This window comes from Anabrus simplex, chromosome 1 (genome assembly GCF_040414725.1).
Source record: "Anabrus simplex isolate iqAnaSimp1 chromosome 1, ASM4041472v1, whole genome shotgun sequence".
Classification (NCBI taxonomy): domain Eukaryota; kingdom Metazoa; phylum Arthropoda; class Insecta; order Orthoptera; family Tettigoniidae; genus Anabrus; species Anabrus simplex.
The window spans coordinates 16402545-16427189 of NC_090265.1; the positions used below are offsets into that span (position 1 = coordinate 16402545).

The window sequence follows — 24645 nt, forward strand, 5'->3', positions numbered from 1 at the left end:
CGCCTACCGGCATTTCACTTCTTATCCACTTCACTTCACGATCTCTCCAATATGAAAGAGATTACTTCGTAACAATGTGGTTGAAATGCAATACGTCCGGACAAGATAGATATACAATTTTCATGTTTACAGCACCCCTCTTTTTTTAGCCAATACATGTCAGGTGGAAAACCTTTCCACCTCATCTATTATCGCATCTAACAGAATAAAAGACTTCCTTCTTACCCAGAATTGAAGTCTGGGCCTTCGTAACTGTCGTTCACAGTGGGCACATCCTATGTACTGTGTACGTTGGTATCGCATGTGAAGAACGATTTGAGGATTCAAATACAAATAGCGTCTACTTCGAAAACAATCTCCTGTTCCAAACTCCAATTTATAGCGTGCCGTATGCTGTAACTTACGTATCTGTAGCGAGCAGAATCCAGCATCTCAGTCAGTCAGTACCTTAGTATATTCATAGAGGTCAAGAACTATAAGGATGGTGCTTACCACTAACAAATACATTAGAGAATATACTCTACTGTATTTACTAAGAATGTACAACCTTTTGCTGTTATAACCAATTTTAATTATATATTACAGCCAGTTGCCATTGCATGAACAAACTAAACACAGAAAGTACGTACTCATTGTATACAATAGGATATAAATTATCGAGTGGAAACCTTTATGACTGAAACATCCAAAACAAAGTAAGTAAAATAGTACAATGTCAACTTATAAAATCTATGTTCTGAGTGGGTATTTTTACATATGCAGTAACGATTTAATTGTGGTCTAGATAGTTTAGATAGTTTATTGCTTCCACCATCAAGTACAGAAAATGTATTTACATTGGGTATTGTCAGTATTAATAAAAATAATCTATAGACAATATCTCAGCCATAATGCCTGAGTCATTAGAAAAATTATTTTAGCTACCTATATTGTCAGTTTTTGAAATACCACATTCTAGATAATAATCTACACTATAAAATACCTTTTTCCTTAAAAATTATGACAGTACCCTGTTAAATGCACTGTTGTCTAATGTTCAAATAGGTAGTGGAAGCTTATTGTACATCTTAAGCTGTTGATAACAGTGGCCGTTTGTGCTTTTACTAAACCTGGAGTGAGGAGTATCCAGATCATTCTTGTATCTTGTGTCGTGCGTGTGAACTGTAGATCTTTCTTTAAATTCGGAAAGATTCTCTTTCACATGCATGATATTTGTAAGAATATATAAACAGGGAACTGTCATAATTTTTAGGCTCATAAAGGAAGTTTTACAGGAGTCTCTAAATTCTAATCCAGCAACTAGACAGAGTGCCTTTTTCTGCCAAATTAATACATTATTTGTTGTAGGACAATTGCCCCATAACCTGATCCCATACAGTATATGAGGGTGAAAGAAAGCATGATAGGATGCAAGTAGCATATCCCGACTGATGCAGGTTTACAGTTTCCGCAACAGATACCACACCCTGGCTAATCTCTTACAGAGTTCTGATGTATGTGTTTCCTAGGTAAGTCTGGTATCTAGATGTAGGCCTAATAATTTAACAGAATTATGGCAGCCAATATTTACAGTGTGATCCAAGGTAAATAGGATATTTTCTGTTTTAGTGACATTACTAGTTAATGTATTGTGATGAAACAACTTTTCAGCAATTTTAACAGATTTGTTTACTTGGTTCTGTAGTGTTGTTACAACAACAGTACTATTCAGGAACTGATGTGCAGGGAACATTACAGGCTAGGTCATGATATAGACAAAAAACAGGAAAGGTCCCAAAACAGACCCTTGTGGGACACCTGATTTAACCGTTTCCATTCCAGATTTTTTATTACTTATTACCACCATCTGTTTACTTTGATGAAGATAGGATGTTATTAATTTCAGTTCATGACTCCTTACTCTATAATAACTGAGCTTATAAATTAAAATTTTATGCGACACACAATCGAAAGCTTTTGTCAGGTCAATTAATGTAGCACCTGCAACTGTTTTATTCTCAGAATTATTTAATATGTCTTTGATGACACATTCAACTATCCTTGAATGACCCTTTCTAAATCCAAACTGTTTGTTGTAAAGCAAATTATTTTTGAAATAGTACTCATCGAGTTGTATAAGTATACAGGATTCAGTAATTTTTCTCAGAATGGGTACTATTGTTATAGGGCAGTAATTTGATAGGCACATTCTGTCCCCAATTTTAAAGATAGGTTTCACTTTAGACATCTTTAAACACTCAGGAAAAACACCTTGTCTAAGCATTAAATTTATTAAAAATGTCAATGGCATTAATATCATGTCAGTAACTGCTTTGATTGTATTGTTGTCTTGGGTATTAGATGAATTCAAATTTGTAAAATTACTTCTGACTGTTTGCAGATTTACTTCCACCCACCTAAATTGATTATTCAGTACATTTGAGGGAAGGTCAAAGTTATTTTATTATTGAAAACACACACATGCCGTGCACAAGACCATTACATTACATTTACATTACATTTACATTACGTTTCTTTGCTATAAGCTGTGATGGATTTCTGTCTATTCCTGCATTTTACAATATGGTATCTAACACAGAATTCCAAGCACAACTCACACACACATTCATCATTCGGTTTGTGAAATAATTTGTTGCAGCACACCTTGTGGTGGAAACCATGGATCGCCAATCTCATCGTCACGTGGCGCAGATCATGATTAGCTTCCATCCAGGTCCTGTCTTGCATAGCAGATGTTGCATAGAAGTCCTCCAGTATGTTGTTTTTCTTCTCATACATATCTTGTATAAGCTGTTTGAAGCTGGTACTAGCTGGAAGTATGAGCTCGCATCTCAGATCCTCTATTAAAAAGGTCTCCCTGGTTAGCTCATACACTAGCCTTGATCTTGAATTCTGCGGGACTCCTAAAATTCTCTTCATGTATCTAGTCTTTACTCACTCCAATTCTTCCAGCTGTTTGTACGTGAGGTATTCTCCCACTAATTCTAAGGCATACGTCAGAATAGGTAGTATCTTTAACCTAAACAGGTCCATAGCTGTGCTAATCGATAGTCATGTGAAGTTTCTGATTTCATTCATAGCTCTAGTGGCCACCACTGCTCTGGATCTTATATGTAAACTGAAACTCTTTCCCGTTGTTTGAATTATGATACCTAGATATTTAAAATTGTTAGCCCTCTTGAGTAGTTTGCCATTGCATTTGATGTTCTCTGCTTCAGTGAGTCTTCCTCCTTTCCTAAATACTACAAATTCCATTTTCTCTTCGTTTATCTGGATGTCGTTTCTCTCCGCCCATTCACATAGTGTGTTTAGTGATACTTGCAGTTTATCTATATCTGTCGCTGCGATGGCCATGTCATCAGCGTATATGTATGTGCTTGTTCCTGCCATTCCTTTGGTGACATCGTTCGTGAGAACATTAAACAGGATAGGGCTGAGTGGATCGCCTTGGAGGACACCGTTCGTCTGTAACAGCCAGTCAGATATGCCTATTCCATCATCTATCTGTAAGTAGTTTTCTGCCAATATATTCGATATCAGGGTCGTCATGCTTGTTCTTCCAATTAGTTCCTCCAGTTTATCTATTAATACCTCTCTGTTGACCATATCGAAGGCTTTTGATTAGTCAACAAAAACCACATAAAGTTTTCCTTTTGGTCTTTCTACCATGTGTTTTATTTGTTCCAACAGGTTTTCTACTGCCAGAGTTGTGGACCTTCCCTTTCTAAAACCAAACTGTTCCTCTGGTAGAAGGGGTTCTAGCTTCTCTGCCAGCCTTTTGGCAAGGATTCCTGTTAGGAGTTTCAGTCATGTAGATTCCAATGCTATGCCTCTATATGCATTTGGGTTCTCTGTGTCTCCTTTTCCCATGTATAATAGCTTGATTGTTGACTTTCTCCATTCGTCTAAACATTTAATTAGAAAGGAGGTCCATATCGGTAGGTATTCTTGTGCTGTCTGCTATAAGTATTAACTTCTTATTCCATCTATTTCTGGTACTCTGTTATTCCTCATCTTCTGTATCGCTTTCGCAATTTCATCTGTGGTGAAGATCTCATCACCTTGTGGAGTCATAGGGGTCTTAATCATGGGTCTTGTTTCTTTTCAGCAAAGTTATGCACCCAGTGTAAGAAATTATGTTTACTTGCATCCCCATCTGATGAAATGCTATTATCCTGATCACACGTGCTTTCATGTGCATTGATAAAATCCCTATTATACTGATCAGGTTCTAGAGGAATCATGTCTTTGTTATTTAAAGTTTGACTAGCACTTCTTATGATAGACCGTGCAGCTTTGCATTTATTGTTTGCACTTTGGATATACCTGTCATTTGCTGCAAGTTTAGCCTCATGTATATGTATTTTATATAATTTCCTGTAGTTTTTTAGTATTTCTTTATCCTCTAAATTATTATTTAGTTTATACTTATTATAATAAGCTAACATAATGCTACACATTTTACCCAAATCAGGCGTAAACCAGTTTTTAGCTGTATTTCTTGGTGTAAAGCTGTTGGCCTTAATAGTTACAACTTTTTCAGGGAAAGCTGAATAAAATATATAATTATTGTGCTAATGAAATAAGAAAATGCAAAGTTGACATCATTCATGGCATAAAGGCTAGTTCAGTCTGTTCTTATTAAATTGTCTTGGAATTCACTAAACCTTTTAATTGTTATGACACATCTGATGCATTTAAATTCTTTTGATGGCTCAGAATCTCTTCTCTTACAGTTAACTTTAAATTCAACCCAAATACCACCATGGTCTGACAATACATCTTGTCCTAGAAACAAACATTTGTAAAATGATTTGTGTACATTGGTTACAACATTATCTAGGGATGCATTATTTCTTCTGGGTTCACCATGTGTATAATATAAGTCATGTGATCTTAACATATTAAGGAAATTTTGAGTATATTGTGATACCTCTAAGATATTTATATTCGAAGTCACCAGCTATAGTAATCTTTTGATCATATTTACAAGTTGAATAAGAAATCAACTTCTCTAAGTGTGATATAAATGATTTTACGTTGGTGTTAGGGGCACAATACGCAGATACTACAAAAAAAATCATACTCACACAATCTAATAGCTACTGATTCACATAGGTTATTAATGCAAAAGGAAGAAATATCTATTACTTCAAATTTAAGTGTTTTCTTAACATATATTGCAGCTCCATTGTGCATTAGTGGGAAGTCTCTAGTAAAAATACTTCCTAAATCAAAATCATGAGGTATATATAGATTGGTCTCATCTCTAGTCAGCCAGTGCTCATGTACACACAAAATATCAGTAGGCCTTTTATTGAGTATTACATCTAATTCATCCAGTTTATTTCTAATTGACTGTAAGTTAATATGCAAAATAACTATGTTGATCATGATTGTTTCTACAGGTTCACTGATTTTTGTGAACTGATGAGAACCTAACCTAGTCTGTCTACCTTGCACATTAACACAATTCTCAATACAGTTTTAAAAGTACCTAACCTGTCTAGACTAGCATAAGCATTAATATCATTCCTTGACTTAAACACAACAGACCAACCTACATCGGTCGCTTTCCCTAGTTTTTAGAGGAATGGGAGTAGTTTTACACTCTATATCTTGAATTTCATTAGCAGACTCTAATATACTATTTACAACATACCTTCTTCCCAAGCTATTTAGGTGCAGACCATGCCAGGTATAAAATATTTTTCCTAAATTACTTATATCTATATATTTTACATTCTTGAAGTGCCTACATGTTTTCAAAAGTTCTTCATTAACCTTGTTTACCTCCTTGTTAACACAAGACCATGCCGGAAGATCATGTCTATGAGGAACCATGATGGTGTGATGCAACTCCTGTAGTCTTGATCTGAGGGAAGAGATCATTCCTCTTGCATTATTTCTTCCAACGTCATTAGTCTCTGCTAGATAAACATCAATCCCTGTACCTCCTAAATGTTTACAGTATTTTTGACTTTCTGAGGTTATGTTATTAAAATTTTCACCAGGCTTAATCACAGCAGAAACATTATGCTTACCGTTTCTAATTAGTTCTGTAGCAATATTTCTCCCCTGACTATCGGCAAAAATTCTTATCTTCACAGATTTCCACAAGGTTTTGCAACTTGGTTTTACAAGATTCTTGTTACTTTCACTTTGAACATCCAACAAATTTACTTCAGAGCTGTTATCTACAGATTCATGACTGCCACTTGCAAGGGGTTTAAACCTAATCTTTAAAACAGGAAGGTGACAATCGTCCTTTATCAGCTTTCTGAAGCCCGCGTATTTTACCTGGACCGATTCCCATTGTCTACAATTTTTAGGCATAATTGTTTCAATTCGCACAGGTTCATAATTCAAATCCAACTCGAGCTCTAATCCACAGTTCAAATACTTACACTTTATCACATTAATCTTATCCTTGCATCTTATCCCATTGCATTAACAGTGTGGTATTGTTGTGTAGCCTCTTTGTCACTATTCTGTTTCACTTTATAACTCTTAATACCCAAGATTATAGAATAATTATGATTTAGCGACCTAGTAAGAATTGCTAATTATCAGGGGCGAATGCTGGTCATGAAAGTCAGGCTTGCTCTTCCATTCGTGAAAGTTGGTGGGGTGGGGCATGCATAGTTCTGAATGAATAAAATTTATAAACCCAATAATCGCTAAATAACATGAACATTTTAATCATCGGTTACATGAACATGCATTCAAACTGGTTATGTCACACCTTCAAGAATGGCCAAAAGGATAACAATCAGACACATTTTATAATTATTAACAAATCATGACAAGCCAGTGATTATATAATTTAAACAAGTAAACGTCAAACTATGTACACAGAAAAATTACAACTATTTAATAGATCTTCCTACTTGAAAACAAACTCTACTCTGCCACTTCTCTTTACAAAACCATCAATAACTTCATCATAGAAAGAGGACTGTAATCTAATTTTTGCAAGCAATCCTTTTTCAATCGACAACATGCCTCTCCTGTCCTTGAGTCGATCTGCAATATATATTAATGCATCTCAGTGTTGAAAAAGAACATTCTGCAGAGGATGTAGTAGCAGGAATTGTTGCTACAAGTTTGATGAGCTTGAAAATTTCTGGCATACCCATGTACAATTTATTAGTATGCATAAACTGCATTAAGTCTGAAACATTTCTCTTTAACTCATTGCGGACCGTGGACAGCATAAGATGTTTAAGCTTGCTCCTATGCTGCGGGCCGTGGATGGCGTAAGACGTTTAATGTTCCATGCGAAGCAATGCTGTATATATTCGTCATCTATGCATTCTTATACCTTAGTTTGCGTTACTGGTTTTAGCAGGAAGTTGGTTAATCTTTTTGAGATAACCCTCGCATTGAGTGAGCTCATGTTTATCTTAGCTGTTTTAGCGGGAATATCTCAGCACTTCCTCGCGTGTCAAGTCGGTACTTGAGATTCCAATGCAGTGCGTGTCGTTCTTACCGAGTGTAATATAATGGCTTATAAAACAATGTTTCTTATGGAAGATTAATTATTAGATATTGTTCACAATGATGATTATGGTGATGAACTTATTCCTGAAATAGACTCAGATAGTGAAAGTGAGAGTGACAAGGAAATTCCTATTCCCGAATCCGATAGGTCTATAGAGGAAAGTGAAGTGCCTGATACATATCATCCTAGTTATTGTCCACCTGTTCCACCATTTACAGAGAATTCGGGTATAAATTTTCAAATAGAAAATAAGCAGGACATTTTGAGTTACGTGAGTATTTTCATGAATGACGAAAATTATCAGTATGTGTGTGAGCAGACCAATCTATATGCGAGTCAAGTGATAAGTGCGGCGCCCCGCCTTTTACAAAGAATTTGATCATGCAATCCTGGAAACCGGTTAGTCCAAAATCCTGATATAAAAATGTACTGGACCGAAGACCCTGTTTTTCATACTCCAATATTTTCTAAAACAATTTTCCGAATACGCTTCCTTCATATTCTTTCATTTCTTCACTTCAGTGACAGCAGTCGTTATGCCGAAAACACATATAGGTTGTATAAAATTAGACGTGTTTTGGAACATGTGACACCAGATATCACACCCTAAATATTTACTAGAGGTAAGCACAAAGTATCATTTTTCTAACATTTATAGTTTAGGAGTAATTGAAAATTGTATTAAGTGATGCACGTCAAGAGGGCCGGGCATGAAAATGGCTGGTCCAAGCATTCAAGTGTCCCGCTCAGAAGCAGGTACTGAACGTGTTAAAATCAGAAGATGAATAGGCCCTACATCACACTTAATTCGGTTTTTAAGCGAACAATGTCGAAAAATGACCTATAGGTCTTTTCTAGGGCAGTAACATCACTGTCTGGAAACCTATTTCTGTGCTTCTCAAACAAATCACAATCCAGCAGCGAGAAGAACACAAATTTTTTTATGCATTTAAAACGCTCTCCTATTTGGACAAGTACATTGTCAATAATTTCATTGAATAGACGTTTGCATTTTGATTTTTCTGGTTCATCACTAATTCTTCGATTTTTAGAGCATGGCTGTCCTCCATAAACATCAATTTCAGTATCAACATGTCCATACAAACTATCAAAATCTTCATCTCTCATAGACTGGATATTTAAAAAGAGCTCCTCAACCTTCTTGCCACAGTACTGAATATCCAGACTTTTTGTTTGTAAAATATTGAACACAGTATCGGAGAATGAAAAAAATCTTGGAGAACACTGCCAGCAGAAATCTAGGGTTGAACTTAAGTAAGAAGAACAAAAAATCCTTGTGCTTTCAATGTAGTGTCTTCATCCCAGTCGTCTGAAGTATCCTGTACATGTTGAAAGAATTTCACCAGCATATCATAGTATTCCTTCACAGTATTAATAAGACGTGAAGCAAAATTCCATCTTGTTGGTGCTACTGTTGGCAGCTTCTTCTGAACAAAATCTCGAAGATCAGCTGCTCTCTTTGTAGACTTTGAAAAAAGAGCAGCAAGTCCTAACATTGTTTGGAAGAAAATTGTACATTCTTTGATTTTTGAAGCAGACTGCTGTAGTGTTAAATTCAATAGGTGGCTATAACAATGCACAGATGTCGCATATGGATACTGGTCTTGAAGTAGTTTATTAAGCCCATTCATATGACCGGCTAAGACAGCAGCACCGTCATATGTTTGAGCCACGATCTTTTCCTCACAACTGAACTCTTTTAAAATAGCATGAACATGATTTAAGAGGGCTCCAGCAGTGCGATCTTTACTAACGTCTACAAAACCAAGAAACCTCTCTTGAATTTCACAACTTTCATCTACAAAACGGAGTAAAGTAGAGGGTTGTGACTTCTTAATAATATCGGACGTTTCGTCCAACATTATTGCCACAAAAGTTGCTTGTTTGAGCTCCTCCTTTATTCTTCTCACAATTACTGAACTTATTTCTGCTATTAAATCATTTTGGATTGCAGATGACGTCCCTCTAAAAATGGCGGAGTCTTTCAGATGAGCTGCCAGAAGAGGATCATATTCACTTATAATTTGTAGAAGTTCAGTGTAATTCCCTCTGTTCATGGAAGTTGCAGACTCATCATATCCACGAAATGGTAGTTCCTATTTTGCTAAAAAAACACACTGCATCAATCAGTCATTTAAGTATGTCACGATTTTTCTTTACCTTTTCATTATGAAGTTGGTCACTGATGTGTTTGTGTTCATCCAGCTGGTGGTCGATCATTGTTCGCCCAAAGCTATTTAACTGCCAGAAACACTTCATATGGTTTGCAGAATTCTCATGTCTTGTAAAGGACAGTGTCAAGGTGTTCAAATTGTCAAAGCCACTTTTACACCATACACCGTTATCAGCAGAAAATAGTAAACACAGCCAGCAAAACAGTCTATTCAGTTTCTTGGACCCTGTCAACCAGTGCGTATTATTATATTGAGATACAGAGAACTAATGTACATATTCTCTATTTTTCTCCCTGTGCTGTATCTTTAAATCTGGCAGCGCCGGACAGGGCCTGCCATTCTTAATAATGTCTGTTTTCTCTTGCATAGTCCTCCGAGAAAATGGATTTGATAACAAGCTGTCAATAATGCACGGTTCGGAACCCTTTGCCGCACGTCAAATCATTCAGAATAGATGATCAGGAACTTACAGTACACTACTCACTGACACAACACACTAGATCTGTAGCTCTCAGACCAGAGCTTCCAACTACACATTACAAACGTGACAGCTTGCAACCGGCCTTGGAGAGAAGAAACCTGCGTGCGCATACATTTCTCACTGTGTCGACAGCTCCGCTGAAGCTCCTAAGACATGAGCAAGCCTCGCTGGACTCGCCAAGATATATGCAACATGCGATTTGTATAATGCAGATCTATTATAGATATGGTACATATTGTAATTTTTTAAACTCGCCTGCTTGAGAAAAATATTGCGCTTGCACAGTAAGCATAGCATGCTCGGAGAAATCGCCCCTAGAAATTATTATCTTCATTGCAGTTTGGCTTTAGGTCCTGGTCTCTTGATGGTGAAAGCTGTTGAATCTTTAGTTTTGGAAACTATTTCCATTTCAGGCAGGCCTATGGCCTTGGCAATTTAACCATTTAACACAGCATCACTTGGTTGATAAATGTCATGTAATTGCGTAAATTATGTTGAACTCTCTCTGGCTATAGCTGCTTAACTATCAAGTGTCAAAGTTTTCAGTTAGCAATCAAGAGATCTGAAACTGTACAGTAACTACAAAATAAGGTGGTTTACAAGATTATGTTTTGGAACCGTTTCAAAACTGCACATAATTCTTATTACCATCTGTGAATGTAGATAATATATATAATAACAGCGCATGAATGTTTTAGGGAGTCAGATCTCCTTACTGTACTTGTTCAATTTTTGCAGCACTTGAAGTGATATCTTTCACATGGTTTGTCACATAAGTTGCATATGCACTGACTGCTTCATGGAAGTGTTTTGTTTTACACAGTTTGTGGCGGAATCCTTGAATAACGAGTCTTCACATGCTCTGGTTCGGTTTGGTCCAGCCTCTGTCAGTCATTGCATCTGTACTATAGAATTTGATCCAGATTTCTTCTCTTTTGCATTTTCTCTCATTGAGCACATCTTCTGCTGGTCTAGTGGATGGGAGTAGGGATGTATTTAAGTCTTCGATGAGAAAAGTATCATTCGCTAATTCGTATATTAGTCTTGATGGTGCATATTTTGAAGTCTCTAATGCTGCTTTCAGGAATCTCACTTCACTGATTCCATTAATTTTATGTCCTTCTTTGTTAGTTGCTGCCAGGTGATTGATATTCCATACGTCAGTATTGGTATGATTTTTGCGTTGAATATATTTTAGCCGTTTCCAATGAGAGGTTTGTTAGGTTTCTAATTTTGTAGATGGCTTTGATTGCTGCTACTGCTCTGTCTTTGGTGTGTGCACTGAAATTGCATCCTGAAGGTTGCAGTGTAACGCCTAGGTACTTGAAATGGTATAGTACTTCTAGTTCTTTGTTGTTTAGAACTATGTAGTCCTTTCTGGTAATCCTCCCTCCTTTCTGAAATGTCATTTGCACAATTTTTGTTTCATTTATATGAAATTCATTCTCTTTTGTCCAGTTCTCTAGTTCAGTGATTGCCTCCTGTAGTGTTCTTGAGTCTGTTGCTGCAACCACCATATTGTCTGCGTATATATACACAGAGATGTTGGGGTTTTGACATAACATTAAAGAGTAGAGGGCTCATTGGGTCACCTTGGAACACTCCATTGGATTGTCTTATGGTTTTGGAGACTGTGATCGAGCCATCTATCTGAATTTCGTTATATGCCAGTATGTTCTTGCTGAGAGTTGTGATTAGATTACAAGTGCCTATTGTGTTTTCTAGTTTTCGTAGCATGAATTCTCTGTTTATTTGATCAAAAGCCTTGCTATAATCTATGAATATGGCCAGAAACTTTCCTTTGGGTATTCTTAGTGTGTGTTCAATGTCATCCAGTAAGTTCTGAACGGCATGTAGGGTGTATCTTCCTCTTCGAAAACCGAATTGTGTGTCCGGTATATGCGGGTCTATCTGTGGTGTTTGTTAGTGTTCTCATGAAGAGCTTGAATGTGTTGCGTTCGAGGGCGATACCTCTGTATGAATCTGGACTTTCCACTAGGCCTTTCCCTTTATACAGCATTTTGATTGTGGATAGCTTCCAACTTTTACGGATGTCCCCTGTTTCCAAACATTTATTAAACATGGCTGTCCGTATGTTTACCAATTGGTACATTGACTACTGTAAGTGTTCATTAAATATGCCATCCAGTCCTGCTGCTTTTCATTTTTTTGAGGTTTGCTGCTGCATTTTCAACTTCTGTTGTTGTTATTGTTATTGTTTCCATTCTTGTATTAGTCCCAGGTGTAGTGGATGTGGTGTTTTATTTTATTTTATTCTGGTTGAGAAGTTCTTGAAAGTGTGTCTCCCAAGTTTCCATTGGCACCACATTTGGCTGTTTGCATTTTCTTTGCCTGAGAGCTAAGGGGTCGGATACTGCCTCTATTGCCATCTTCTTTCCTTCTTCTTCAGTGTGTTCATTCCATTTCCTCGTGATTAGCTGTTTGTATGATCTGCAGGCTACTGCATACGTCTGGATTGCCTCTTGGGATAGGTTTTCCTTCGCTTCATGTAGAAGGGTCACAATTTTCCTTCTCTCCTTGTAGCATTTGGTATTGAACCAGGCTTTTCTGTATTTCTTCCTGGCTGGTACTATAGCTCTTTTAAGTACTTCAGATACATAATAAGAGGATAGACTATAAGAGGACGTCATAACTAATCAGAAATGTTTTACATTTATCTTTATAAATTTAGGAGAGAATCGACTGAAGGAACTAGAATCAATAGGAATATCTGCTGACCACTTGCACCTGGAAAAAACATAGAAAAATTATGCAAAACAATAGATCAAGTAGCGTAGAGGAGATGTCCTTCCTTTATGCTTGACAGGGATCCACCAACGCACCCTTAAAGTATTTTTATATAGAAGAATTAAAACTGAGACTATGTAAATATGAGAAATGTGACCATTTTCTGTGTTGTTGTTCACAGGCTGTGATGACAATTATGCGATTGTCTCCAGTGTTGCCAATCAGAAGTGAACAGCCTAAAGTGTTACTAAAAAAAAGAAAAAGAGCCAGAAATCACTGCTAAAGGGCTGATCGGTACTCTGGTGCAAAAATGATGTGTCATATGGACAACATATGGAATGACAAGTTTTTTACTGTTATGAATGATAAATTATAATGCTAATGATATCATGTTATATTTAATCTTGTCGTCATCGTTATCCTCCTCCTCCTCCTCATCATCATCATCATTATTATTAGTGTTGCCAAATTAGCGGATTCCGCTAAATTTGGCAGAATTAGAAGACTGTCGGCAGAGAAATATATCATTTAGCGGACAGCAGATTTTTTGGCGGAATTCTAGATTTATTATAGTGGAATTTATAGTTTTATCCATTTTATGTTTTTTTTTTTAATTTGTACTCCAGTCTGTCTCTAAGCTATTCCATATTTCTTGTCAGGAGCTAGCAGTGACATGCAGAAAACATTTTATTTGGATGTGATGTTATGAGATGATGGTATCATAAATTTGTAATGCGTTGGGAAAGGGTACTTATCTCTTAGTTGACGAATGGCAACGGATAATGAAACTGTGAGAGAGTAGCATTTATATTTATGCTATCAAGGAAGACCGTTTAATGAACTGGCCTGCTCTCTGTGTGGCCCTTGAGGTAGAGGATTCACCTAGTTTGGATCCAGCAGTAAAACACCAACAAGTTTAAGCTCACTGGCTCGTGGGCAGGGGGTTAATCCCAGTGAAACTCACAGATCAGGTCAGTGCAGACATTTACTTTTATTATTATTATTATTATTATTATTATTATTATTATTATTATTATTATTATTATTATTATTATTCTTATTATTGCTCATTTTCTTGCTCATTATTTGAGATCGGATTTCTTGGTGGAATTTTAGAGGAATTTTAGTAGTATTTAGCGGATCTTGAAAATATAAGCTGGCAACGCTGATCATTATCATCACTTCTTCCTCACGATCGTTCAACCTCTCTTAAACTACTGCTGTCCGATTTGGACAACAGCCGCCCCCTCCAATACTAAGCAGTTAGACAGAGCAGTGTCCTTCTTTGCTGCAATTGTAAGGAACAGAAACCCCAAGCTCAGAAATCTGTCTACTCAGCAGGTATTAATGGCAATTAATGTGTCACCGCTGCACATCAGGCGACAGGTAGCTGACCTGAGTTTCCTCCACGAGATCTTAAATGGACATTACCGCTCGGAACATCTTGTTTGTCTCTTCTCTCTTCGCGTTCCTTCCCACTCCACCAGAACCAAAGACCTTCTCCACATTCCCCACACTCAGCACTCAATACTTCAACGATCTTTCCTAATCCGCCTCCCAACACCCTTTAATAATATTGATAGGAGACAAGAGCTTAATATAGCATCAAATAAAAGTGTATTCGAGAGGTGTGTAAATAGTATCTTAAAGATAAGTTGATGTGAAGGGATTATACCGCCATCTTGATCCACGACGACTTGGCTATGAACATGGACATTCTCATGGTTTTTGATTTGGACAGTTATTAGTAGGATGTGTACCTGATCTTGTTATATTTTGTTATGTTTGTTATGTTTTATTATGAAAGCTTACGTTTGTTAAATAGTCTGTTGACAGTGCAAGTGAAATTTGCTCATTGTAGCTGTATCTTGTGCTTCGTGAATAAATAAACAAATAAATAAATAAATCAGAGCATTGAACACTATTTCAGTGGATCTTGAAGTTCAGGGTCCACGTTCACTTGTGCTAGGTTTACTCACATTATTCCTATATTGTTATTGGTACTTGTAACATTTTATGTCAGCTCTATTTTGGCCAAACCAAACTGTTGGAATTCCTGACGACAAGGAAAGTTATATTTTGTTTCATTGTTTTTTTACTATGTTCGTGGCATTCAACATTCATTCTATGTAGGTACCTACCTTATTGGAATGTGGGAATGTTAACATCGATGTTGCAAATAATGCTAGGTAATGGAGAGGTTTTTCCCAGTGGAAACGTTATAATTGAAGGCCTCACACCAGAACTTTTCAGTTGCATTGCCATTCACCCACGTACAATAATTTAGACATTTCCACTGGCTTTCAACATTAGATAACTCAGCAGGACTTCAAAAGTGAACTGCAAAATCACTGATAGCTGATAGTTCTTCTTTTCTAACTTTCTAAAGTGCTTCACTAGGTGAAAAGAACTTCATTTGATCTAAGTTGCATATTTTTTGGAAGCCTTTCTCTTAACTGGTGTTTTAAAACAGACAGTACCTTTATGCACCTTTCACGAATTTCTGTTATTTGATAACTGATGATGATGATGATGATGCTTGTTTTTTAATGGGGCCTAACATCTAGGTCATCAGCCCTATTTTATAATTAGGAAGACTGATATTACCAACCTCACTTTCAATAAATCAATAAAATAATCAAGTGGAGTTCCCAGATGGTCAATTTGGGTTGTTGAAATTGTGATTTTTGAACATAGAGACTTAATCACTATGGTCAAATCAGAAAAGAATTTCACAGGATCTTAATTAGAACATTCATATGCTGCTTTTACTCATTGCATTTCATTCTGGTCTCAGAAAAAAGCAGTAGAGATAGCATGGGGAGTCATTATATATTCAAGTTTTGCAATCAATCAGTCACTACTGATCAGCATTTAGGGCAGTCACCCAGGTGGCACATTGCCTAGGTATTGTTTTCCTAGGCATTTCTTAAGTGATTACAAAGTAATTGGAAATTTATAGAACGTCTCCCTTGGTAAGTTATTTCAATCCCTAACTCCCCTTCTTATAAATGAATGTTAGCCCCAATTTTTCCTCTTGAATTCCTACTTTATCAACATATTGTAATCTTTCCAACTTTTAAAGACACCACTCAAAGTTATTCATCTACTAATTTCATTCCACGCCTCCTCTCCACTGACAGCTCGGAACATACCACTTATAAGACCAGTATAAATGGTCCATTATTGGACATTATAAATTTTCCAACTAACTCATTCCTTGTTGTCAGTGTTTTACCCCAGTGTGCTTAGTTGGGCAAATCAGTTGGTATAGGTTCCTCAAGAAGAGCTTGCCAAAACTCAAACGTGCGCAGAGACCAATATCTGTTGGCAAAGTTTAAGCTCATTGCGGGGCTCCTGTGTGTCCCCCGAATGCTGATTACCAGGCTCCTTATTACTTCAACTGCTCACAGAGAGGCAGAGTGTACAGCTATTTATCAAGCTTGTATTGAAAAGAAGCAAGAAGCTTGTGTGTATTATTAATATTTCATAGCTCAAAGTGAATTAGGGAGTGCGAAAACTTTACACAGTCAAACTAGAGAAGTTATTTATAATGTGTATAAATTCATTAAAAAGAAACACACCCCACTGGAAACTTATGCACTATTCAAAGGAAAGTGGCCGAAGCAACGGGTGTGTCGGAAAGGTCCGTGCGGAATGTAATGCGAGATGCAAAGAAGATCGAAAGGGGGGAGTGGATTCATTTTCAATGCCTGGAAAGAGATGACCAAAGTCTGTCAAGAAGTGTGAATTAGACGATTTTGAGAAATGTGCTGTCAGGCGTACGATTCACAATTTTCACAGTACCAAAGGCGAGAGACCAATGCTTGAAAAGATCTGTAAGAAACTGGTTTGAGGATATACGGTTTAAGGGTTGCATAAGAACACTAACCAAGATAGTTCGAGGCCTAGGTTTTCGATGAAGGAAGACAGAAGACATGCATAGAATACTTATGAAGAAGCCTGACATAAGGCTCCTACGTGTGCAGTACATACAAAGCATAAAGCGGTACCAACAAGAGGGTAGGCCTATTGTTTACGCTGATGAGACATATTTGCATAGTTCGCACACCAAGTCAAGTGCTTGGAGTGACAGTACTCTTCATGGACTGAAGTCAGCTATCTTGAAAGGGCAACGATTAATAGTGATACATGCCGGTTCAGATGCAGGTTTCATTCCAAACGCTTTGTTGATTTTCAAATCCAACCAAACAACAGGGGATTATCATAATGAGACGAACTATACAGGGTGTCTACCCGTATGGAAAACTGGGGAAACTGGCAAATGTCAGGGAATTCGATAAATGACGGGAAAACCGGGAAGTGTCAGAGAATTCAGAAAAAATATCTGGAAATTCATTCTTCTGCCAGATAAAATGGACATACCATATTTATCTGTTGATAGAAGCACATTTTTAATAATAATAATAATAATAATAATAAACACTTTATTAATCATCATAATTAGTAAAGATACAGCACACATTTTTCAGTTTTTATAACATTAATCTAGGGCATATCTTTTATGCCAGGAATAAATTGTAAAGAAAACTGAATAAACATTTTTTTTAAACAAGTGTGATCTCGAATGTGAAATAACCAATGGCATCAATAGCTATATGGATAGCCTATAGCAAGGAGTAGCGACTATGATCGATCAAATTTTCAATGTTTTGATCTGCTTACTATTGAATATTCTGTGTTGTTGGGGAATTGCAAGGCCTATATTGCATTCTCAGTTTTCTAATCGCTTAAATACATGGCTTTCACAGCAAAATATGCATATAGACAAAATTCCACAAACCAACGGATGACTGTGTTTGTTTACTATGTAATGACGTGTGCGATAGTCACTACCTTGTAAAATGTAAACACCGACAAAAAACACTGAATGCAGGAAAGTGTAAAATTAGCTTAAACTTAATACTCATTCGAGTGCTTATTATTATTATTATTATTATTATTATTACATGTGCTGATATCAGTAAACATTATGTAAATGTGTAATGCATCATGACACCGTTAGGGCCACGCTATGTTGAGTTTCTAACCTATCTTTCATGCGAGGTGTTCAGAAGTTGAGACACGACTAATAGCTTGTAATATCATGTGTAATTTTGTGAATACAGAACAAGATTTAAAATAAAGTGACATCATATTGTAAGATGAAAGTTGCCTGTTGGTTTGGAGTTTTTGAGTTTGTGAAGATGTATTCGGTCTTGATCCACCCAATCCCAAGCTGCCATTCATATCAATTTATATAGAGTGCAATCTCGAAACATGGCTGCCAACTGTATTGTCTACAATACATCACCACGTGGAAGCCACGTGGTTAAGCTACCTGGCTCGGCGTGTGCGGTATAGGTTTAATAGTCTTCAGTATAGATGTAACACATCCGTGTGTTGGTTAGTATATAGTTCGTCTGTGTACCATACCTCAGTATAGTTCATGAAAGACATGTGGCAAGAATGTGACTTGGCAAAAATTGGCACCGTGGTCTTGATCAGCCATAACATCGTTTCTATGCCAGTCATTAGCCGCAAATAATTTATTTCTTTTATTCTTAATAATAATGTACCTATTCTTGTTTTAGTGTTGGATATTGTTAGGAAGTGCATACACTATCTTAGTGATAGTGAAGTTGATACTATTTTGAAGCTGTTGCAGTTTGGGATTTTCTTGTCTCTGTTTTCCCTTCCACATATTTGTCAACATTAGGTAGGATATCTATAGCACGTTCAATGACTTTCGAATTTTCAAGCCATCTTATAGCACAATATTTCAAAGGAAATATGTTTGAACCTGAATAATGTGTATAATCAGGAACAAGAAGTAATAATTTCGTATGGCTTTTTCTAGCCGGGTGCAGCCCTCGTAAGGGAGACCCTCCAACGAGGGTGGGTGGCATCAGCCATGCATAGGTAACTGCATGTTATTGTGATGGAGGATAGTGTCATGTGTGGTGTGTGAGCTGCAGGGATGTTGGGGACAGCACAAACACCCAGCCCCCGGGCCACTGGAATTAACCAATAGTCAGATAAAACAGGAAGTGAAGAGCACGAAGAAACTCTGCAATATTCCACTGGGTTTCTTTTACTGGCATTTTATATGAATTATGCACAGTATGCAAGCCACAAGGTCCAATGTTCACCAAAATAGGATCATCTGGATCATCATTTAATAAATTACCAATATCCTGAAGGAACTTTTTATTAACATACGGACAACCCATTGAAATTTGTAAGAGATTTTTAGATTGAGTCCTTGCAGTGCTTGCAAAAAACTATTGAACAAATCCTAGGAGATAGAGCGACCAAGGAACACAGAATCAAAATAAGAAGTGCATACCTCATTAGTATCAGTATTGAAACAACGAACTACAAAATCAATTCGGCCCATCTAATTCTTTCACCCAGTGACTCGTCAGAACCAACGGTGAAATGTGTGTACTTACTACACATCTCAAGAACTTGTTTATGAAAATAGGGAGCCAAACCGTGAGTGATTGTATATGCTACTTTCGTTCTGTGCAGTTGAACTTTCAAAGCGATTTTAGAGTCTGGAAACATTACTGGGAACAAACGTACACCAGCTTCACTGGAACATAAAAAATGGTGTTGCATGACAGTATGCATATGCCATATAATCTTAGCTTTGGTTACTTGCTCTTTTGAAAGATAATTCTGTAGACATCTTGCCTCTGGTGAACCTTCTTTAATGGAAGAAGAAGAAGAAGAAGTGGAGTCATGTGTGATAGAATTCGTTGTGGTAGCTCTGGTAGGCAGAGGACAATTTGTGTTTGCGGCCAGGGTATTAAGGCCGCTTTGTTACTGAAATAATTAGAAGAAAAGAAGTGGAGGGTCATGACAGAAGCTAGACAGTGATTGGTGGCTACAGATGAAGAAATTTCTTTGCTGAAGCAGTAATGGTAATCAATTTTTTTAAATCTTAAAGTGAATTTAATTAGACTAAATTTAACTTCCAAGTTTTGAAATTTAATATGCACATTAATTGCTCATTTATTTTTTGGATGTTCAGCTTTCAAAATGTATTTTAATATTACTGTCATAGCTGGAAACGTCCTTTATAATTTTATTTTTTGTCGTTCTGTTTCAGGGAAAAAACTGGTTTTGATGTCTGGAAAACAGAGAAATGTCAGGGAATTTCAAAATTTGGATTTGGTGGACACCCTGCTATATAAACTATGAGAAATATCTGACAGAGAAATTAATTCCTAATTTGGCACCCAAATCGCTAGTCGTGATTGATAATGCTTCGTACGATAATGTCCAATGTGAGCGTGCACCCACATCATACCGAAAAACAGTTACGCAGTATTGGTTGACTGATAAGGGTATTCTGTTTTCTACAGAGATGATAAAACCCCAACTGTTTGCTTTGATTAAATCCCATAAATCACCCTATAAGACATATCAAATCAACACACTACTTGCTACGTATGGGCACAATTTTGTGTCTACTGCCATACCATCCAGACTTGAACCCAAAAAATGATTTGGGCTCAAGGCCATCAGATGATATAGATTTAGGTAAAAAATCCTCTCATCTGAAATGCCATTTAGCTTGACAATAAAACTTGCTGATTCTTTAAAATGAAACTCTGTGTTGTACAGCGTAGTGAGACTGTCAATAATGTGGTTAATAAGTATGCAACATCTGTAATGAAAAAAAAAAGAGAGTATGAGAGGATTTTTTACCTCAATATGTTTTTGACTTTAACAATCATGATCATTGTATTTTACTTCATCAATATTTTCAATTTGTTTATGTAATGTATTATTAATTGATTTTTGCCTCAAGATGGCCATGAGATTAGGTTGAAACATGTATAAACATTGTCCCATCTAACAGATGGTTTGTTTTGTATTGAATAGGAGGATCTTATAAATATTTTTCATTTGTGAAGTCCATAGTGCTGGGCGAAAAAATTATTCTTATTTATTTGTATGCATCTTATTGTGTTTTTATGTGATCCTTTTGAGGTGCTGTGTTCCTTCTCTCTGTCGGCGACCTCTGTATATGTACTGTTGCAAGTAATCAACTTCATGATCTGTATTGACATGTAACATAATTTAACAAATTGACAGTCCTTTATCTCTGAAAATGCTTCCGCCTTTACCTGAACAAACTTCCAAAACTTCTGTTTATCATGGCAGTAAATCACATATTACTGAGTCCCTACCATCCCCAGCCTTCGCATATAGAAAGATTCCATAGAAATCTAAGAGCCTGTCTGAGTGCTTACCACAACATTGATCAACAGTATTGGGATAGCAATCTCTCTTATTTTACCCTTGGTTTTAATAGTGCTATCCATGAATCCAAATTAGCATACACTCACTGAACTATCCTTGGCTAGAATTGTTACTGATCCACTGAAGTTAAATCAGAAACTTGAATATTTGTCACAGCCATCCAGACACCAGAACATGTGAAAGAGTACGAAGAAGCTGTACAATATTTAAGGAAGGCCGGAGCCCGGTTAGCCCAAAGATTTAACCAAGGGAGATGTGCTCCTGCTTTTAATGTCTGCGACATTGTTGTGGTCAGGAGGTAACCAACTAGTTCAGTCAGAAAACATGTCAATGCCAAAATGTGCTACAAGTGGACCAGTCCCAAGTAAATTACCAAGTTCTTGGGGCCTGTGACCCTGAGATCAGTGGATATTGGTAACCACAAGATATTCAAAGCTCATATTTGAAATTGTATAATCCCAGAGAAGAGTAATTTTTCTGGTGATTTAGTTATTTGACTTAGTTGGCTATTATGTTGGTTTAATAACTTACTGAAATTGCATTTGGGAAGCTTTAAAACTGAATTTGAATATACTTTGGATGAGGTAGTTATCCCAAAAGATGGCAAGTGCAAATACTTAGGTGTGAGATTTGAAAGTAATTTGCACTGGAAGGGTCATGTTGATGACATTGTTGGGAAAGCATACAGATCGTTACATGTCATAATGAGGCTACTTAAAGGATGCAACAAAGAATTAAAAGAAAAAAGTTACTTGAGTATGGTTCGTCCATTATTGGAGTATGCAAACAGTGTTTGGGATCCTCACCAAGAATACCTAATAAGAGAAATAGATAGTGTGCAGAGGAAAGCAGCAAGATTTGTAACAGGGGATTTCAGGAGAAAGCGTAGTGTATCAGAAATGTTAAAGGAACTTGGGTGGGATACTTTAAGTAAGAGAAGGGAGAAAACTAGACTTATAGGATTATATAGTGCCTATACAGGAGAAGAAGCATGGGGAGATATCTGTGAGAGGCTCAGTTGGAAAATAATTATATCGGCAGGACTGACCACAAATATAAAATTAGAAGGAATTTTAACAGAAGCGATTGGGGTAAATTTTCATTCATTGGGAAGGGTGTGAAGGAGTGGAACAGTTTACCAGGGGTAGTGTTTGATCCTTTTCCAAAATCTGTACAGATATTCAAGAAGAGAATAAACAGCAACAGAGAAAATAAATGAAGTGTTAGAGGGCATTCGACCAGTGCAGGTTACTGTAAATAAAAAAAATAAAAATGTGTATGAATAAATTAATTCCATCCCCTGGTCTAAGGAGTTTGGACAGCCAAAGTAGGGGACTGCCTGTAGGGGTGAAGTACAGTGGGGACTTCGAGGGCCCTGGGACCGCTACGGTAGCTGTGAAGGCCCCTCAGGAACTCTGAAAAGTGGTGGCAAAAGGGGCTCTGGTTAAGACGCAGCAGGTCGTTATGCTACTTAGGTTACCGAACGGGTAAAAAATAAAATAAAAAAGTAAATAAGTAAATAAATGCAATGTAAATATTAATCTTATACCAGTTGTATAGTATCATTTGAAGTAATTCCACATACTGTATATCAGTTGACTATATTTGTAAGTAGTACAGGAGATATTATAAGTAGAATTTTGTAAACAATATAAATTTATTAGGGATGAGCTGTGTGTTTAATAGAAAACATTGTTAGCGTAAATTGTATAATATTATATTATAGAAAATTTTCTTCTCTTGTTAATTTAATATTTAGTGCCTGACAATAATGTATTTTAGTGTACCATTTGCCACCGAGGTAGACACCTCATTTAAAAAATAAAGAGATTTTGATTTGATTTATTTGTGTATATTAAGAGAGTGCTTTTGTTTCAGAAACTAGCAATCATTGTTGAAGGATAGAAATGAATGAATTGCTTGTGTACTATATGTAACAGTCGTAGTCGATGATTGCATTCTTTACCCGATACCTCCATTTTACTCGTCGTTGGGCAGCCTAGTTAGACGAAATGGAGTCGCTCAGCGGATACCTCAGGGTTTTCTAATGGCAAGCAAGACATGTAATCTTACTATAGAATTCGCTTAACGTGAGTTCAAGAGAATACCAACTCACGGGTGACACCTACAGACACTCACGACGTAGTAGTAGTGATCGTCAACAAATTTTATCTGAATCATTGACTACGAGATAAATTGTCATGATTAAATGGAACACTTAATTACTCAGTACCTCACTTAGCTATCAACTATCTTATGAACTAGACAGTAATGGAAGAATTCATGACACATGCAATTATAGAAAATAAATAAGATATTTATTGATAAAATATTGAATTATTAAATTAGCATATTATTCGAGGCATTATTTTAAATTGCATAAAATAAGTATGGATAATGAGTCAGCGCTGGCTCGTAAAAACGAAAATAATATCCAGTATTTAAATTATGATGATCAGTTCCTTTGTGAAGTAAAAGTTAAGTATCTACATATTTACAATAGATCACTGGACATCTGAGGTCCACATTGCAGTTGAGACGTAAGTGTATTGCCAACACAATTAACTTGTTATGATAGTTCATTTCCTTTAGTCTCATTAAACAAGTCTCACTTAGACACAATGTTAAGCCGAAATGTATCTCAAATCCACTAATAAAATAAATCTGAATAAATCCGAAGTCATGTTTTTGTTGCTACGTTCTCGTAGTGCATGGATAACTACATACGAACTAAGGCATTCGTTCCTAGTGCCTAATAAATACGGCTCCTACTCTAGCCTTTCCATAGTTGTAGTTCGTTTAAAAAATGTACGATCAAACGGAGAATATTAATCGATCTAGCTATCTAACTAATTTCATCATAATCCTTGGCTGTTATACACATGTCCTTTTAGGTTCAATGTCCCTTTCCTTCGTTATATTCCATAACATTCTACTTCAATGCAAGCTACTTTATTCTTACACAATTACTATGGAAGCGCCATCCCGCGAGGTTCAGAAACATACTCTCATATACATCGGTGTCGTAAATGCATTTGGTTAAATACAGCTATTCAAAGTATCGTAGTATTCCGATGTTCATTATAACTCATCTACATTGACATACGATTACGTCACGAGCATACATCTACAATAGTAAATCCTGTTCATACCTTGGCTTGGGTTGCTCCAGCGGTGTGGGCAATCTTACGTAAACGAATCATAAAAATAAACTTGTAGTGTGGCATATCTTAACTTGCAGGTACTCGATGGTCCCTGCATCGTGAGAAACTTCTCATATCACTATATATAACTCGAACCTTTCCTCCAATTAGCATAATCGTATTCTTATTACAACATCCATCTAATATATTACCATCGTAGTCTCAATAATCACTCGTCGCATTCCCAAAATTCACGACTACGTCAAAGTACCACACAGTTTCTTAAGACAACATTTA

General features: G+C 36.6%; 1 protein-coding gene across 3 annotated transcripts in view; it reads left to right on the forward strand.

The window, feature by feature from the left end:
• Nucleotides 1-355: 355 nt before the first annotated feature.
• Nucleotides 356-24645, forward strand: part of LOC136883341 (zinc finger protein 780B) — an 82031-nt gene continuing 57741 nt past the window's right edge. For 2 of the 3 annotated variants that reach the window (XM_068229829.1, XM_067155583.2), the window contains exon 1: nucleotides 356-695. The gene's annotated coding sequence lies outside the window, so the exon portion shown is untranslated. Of the gene's footprint in view, nucleotides 696-1353; nucleotides 1509-24645 lie in introns of those variants that run through there. The other variant, XM_068229824.1, reaches the window with a different exon arrangement.